This window comes from Colobus angolensis, unplaced genomic scaffold (assembly GCF_000951035.1).
Source record: "Colobus angolensis palliatus isolate OR3802 unplaced genomic scaffold, Cang.pa_1.0 Scaffold691, whole genome shotgun sequence".
In the NCBI taxonomy this organism is placed as follows: domain Eukaryota; kingdom Metazoa; phylum Chordata; class Mammalia; order Primates; family Cercopithecidae; genus Colobus; species Colobus angolensis.
In genome coordinates this window covers 302293-306024 of record NW_012120610.1, presented here as the reverse complement: position 1 = coordinate 306024, position 3732 = coordinate 302293, and positions in this window count along the sequence as shown.

Below are 3732 nucleotides of genomic sequence, written 5' to 3'. Positions count from 1 at the left end.
GAGTTCCCCCCCACCGTGGGGCTCTCGGGCGGGGTTCCTGCATCCCAACATCAGTGGGGCTGGAGAAAGGCCACGTGGCTCACTGGCGGACAGCGGCTTTTCTAGGAGTAGGAGGGCAATAGGCGGGGCACGGGCGTGTCGGGGGCGTTCCGCAGGTGCGACCAGGTAAATCTTGGTCTCTTCAGATTGACGTCACCTGGCGCATGCCTGGTTGGTCTGCACTGTCCCTGGTCGCCGGCTGCATTTTCGCGCGTGCAGGAAAAGTTGGGAGGGGGGAAAAGTTGGGAGGAGGAGATGAAGAACCCGGAAGTGCACCATCTTGCCTCCGTTCATCCAGTTTGTATCAGCTACCAAGGTAAAACAGGACTCACAGGTCATTCTGCATCCTCACGCCTTTTAAGCTCTGTACCTCTATCCCCTTTTCTGATCCATTCCCTCATGCCTTTTCAGCTCTTGAAACACTTGTAGTGCACCCTTTGAAACACTCTTAATCACTAGCAAAATTCATTATATTCTCAATCTCTTCCCTGAATGTTCTTTTTACTTTCTTGCTCTGATTGCTATCTCTCCTTTGAGGACACTGAATCTCTCCAGTAGTAAATAATTTCTTTTTTCTTTCTCCCACAGCATGGAATTAGAAGTACAGTAAAGTACCCTTAGCTCATTGCTGCTTCCATACCAGTCTCCTTTCCTTCTCCCCACCCCACCCCAACCAAAAAAAGTAAAAAAACAAACAAAAAAAGTACACATTCTTGACTCTTATGTTACAAAAAAAAAAGAACACTGTTACCCTCCCTTTTAAAACCACCTTAGCTGTCATTTTTAAATAATTTAATTAAAGTATGATTATCATACTATAAAACTCATCCGTTTTAAGTGTACAATTATATAATTGTGGAAATTATTTAGTAAATTTAATGCATTGTGCAACAAGTAAGATTACTCATGCTTGTTAACAACTGATATTCTTTCCTATGCCAGACTCAATCAACCACTAATCTATTTTTGTCTCCATAAGTTTGATTTTGTGAACATTTTCTACAAACGGACTGATAAAACACATGATCTTTTCTGCCAGTCTTCCTACAATTAGCATAGTATTCATCAGGTTTACACATGACAGAGCATATATCAGTATTTCATTCTTTTTCATAGATGTATAGTAGTTCACTGTAGTGATGTACCAACTTTCTTGATCCATTCACCAATTACTGGCTATTTGGATATTTTAAACATATTGGTTATTTTGAATAATTTTAGTATCTACATTTGCTTCCAAGACTTTATTTGGACATATGTTTTTATTTCACTGAAATATAAACCTAGGTGTGAAATTTCTTGATAATTGAGTAAATTTGTTTAGTATTTTTAAAATCATCAAACTGTTTTGCAATGTGGTTATATCACTTCCCATTTCCACAAGCAAGGCATAAGAGTTTCATTTCTTCACATCAAAATCAACAGTATCTGTCTTTTTTAATATAGCCATTATAGTGAGTGTGAAATGATATCTCATCAATAACTGGTCCAGCTCAATTTCTCTCAATGTTTGTAGATTTCAGTTCCTTGCATTTTAATTTTAGTAAAAACTCTTTCTGTCATAATTCTTAGTGCTTGGAAACAACATAGATGCTTTTTTTCAATAATGCAATATCTCAATAACTAGACCTCAGTTTCTTTAACAGCTCCATAAATATAATTTCACGAAGCTGAATTTTTAATACTTATCTATCCAGCTTACCCTTAAATGGTTCAAACCTACTCCTTTGGACTCCATTGAAATACTTCACCATTTAAGTTCTCCTCATCTTCATAATGTTCTCATTTCCCTCCTTAGTTAGCTTTGATTCCATAGTTCATATTTTAATCTGTCTTTTGCATTATCAATTCCATTATCACAGCCATGCTTTCCTTTATACTACCCACTGGTAGATGCAATTCTTTGCCTGTTCCTAGAGTCAATTGTTGCTGGAGAAAGCCAGTCCTATATACTGGCTTTATTTTAATATCATGACTATTAGAATCAAGGGACTCTTAGTCCTGGTAGGTGGACCTTTAACATTTTCCTAGTTATTCATTAACCTATTTCTTCCCATCTCATCCTTTAGCTTCACAACTCTAGCTGCTTTCTGCCCATTCTCATTTCCAGCTGCTGATTTCACTCTGGGAAAAAAAAATAAATAAATAAACAAAATTTCCTCAGCATCTTGTTAACCATATACTCTACGTTCTTTCCTATTGTCATGGATGAGAAGTCCATACTCTTCTTTAAACAGCTCTTCTGCTTGACCACTATATTTCCATCCTTTTCACAAAGTTGTAATTTCAACAATTTTTTTCTCTCTTCATTGTCCTATGTCTCCTTTAGCTCCTCAATCAATCTCATCAGCTCTTAACAACACATGTTAAGTGCTATATTCCCATCTTAAAAATAAAATAATTTTTCTTGATACATATTTTGTTCTAGTTACTGCCTTTTTACCTAGACTTTTCTTGAAAGAATTATGTATACTCAATGGCTGGCTTTTCTTCCTTTTTTCTTTTCCTGAACCCACTTCACTGAGGTATTTCCCCTCAATACTCTACTGAAAATGTTCATCTCAAAGTCTCCAGTAACCTACACATTACCAGATCCAATGTCATGTCTTAGTCAATGGTGTGTTGGTTAACGTTTAACAATGCTTCTCAAGGGAAGAAAAAAATCTCTCTCTGGCTCCTAGAGTCTGCTGATTTCCATGGTGTAAACACTCCAACCATGGTGAATTTCAAGTTTTTAACATGATGCCAATGAATACAGAACATGAATAAATGCATGCAATTGGCTCTTGCTTGCTGGTAGAGAAGACCCTAGCACCCAACAAATTGGTCTTAATTTCAGTTGCCTTATCTGCAGTGTTTGATGTAACAAAATTACCAAATGCTTCTCAACTCAACACAATATTTCTGGAATACCACTGTCTTCTATTATTACACATATTGTGGTTTACTCCTTTTCATTTTCTCTTTTCAAACACGTTAATACCCTAGGCCTCTAGATGTCAGAGGTCCCTATTGATGTGCCTTTTTTTTTTTCTTTTCCATCTATATTTTCACTTGAATAGCTCCCTCAGGCCTTTAAATTTAAATACCCTTTTGTATATCCAAATAACTTGTCCAGTTTTTCCTCAAAAAGTTTGACCACCTGAACTCACATTTCAATTTCTCTGTTCAGTATTTCTACCTAGATATTTAAAACTGACTTTATGTCCAACAATAAACTCCAAGCATTGTTTTCTCAAGTCTGCTCCAGCTACAATGATTAGCATTCTTCTAGTTACGTCATCCAAGTACCACTTTCTGCAAAGTGTCATTTCTGTCTTCTTTTTAATCTCGCATCCATATTCTGTTACTTCCATGCCCACATCAGCAAATTCTGTCATTTTTTCTTTAAAAATTATTCAGAATCTACCACATCTCACCATCTCCACTATAAACATCTTGCTCCAAGTCATCATCATATTTTACATAGATTATTTCTGTTTGTTTTCTGGTCTCACTGCTTCCACCCTCTCCCCTAAACTCAGCTATTAAAACAGAAACAAAAACCAAAGTGTATATACATTTGAATAGTGTATCCCACATTATCACTGTTCTCCTCAAGCCTTTAAATGCCTTTGTAGCTCACTTAAAATTAAATCTTTTCATTGCACTACAAATTTCTATATGGACTCCCTCCCTCTACTTTGATAACAT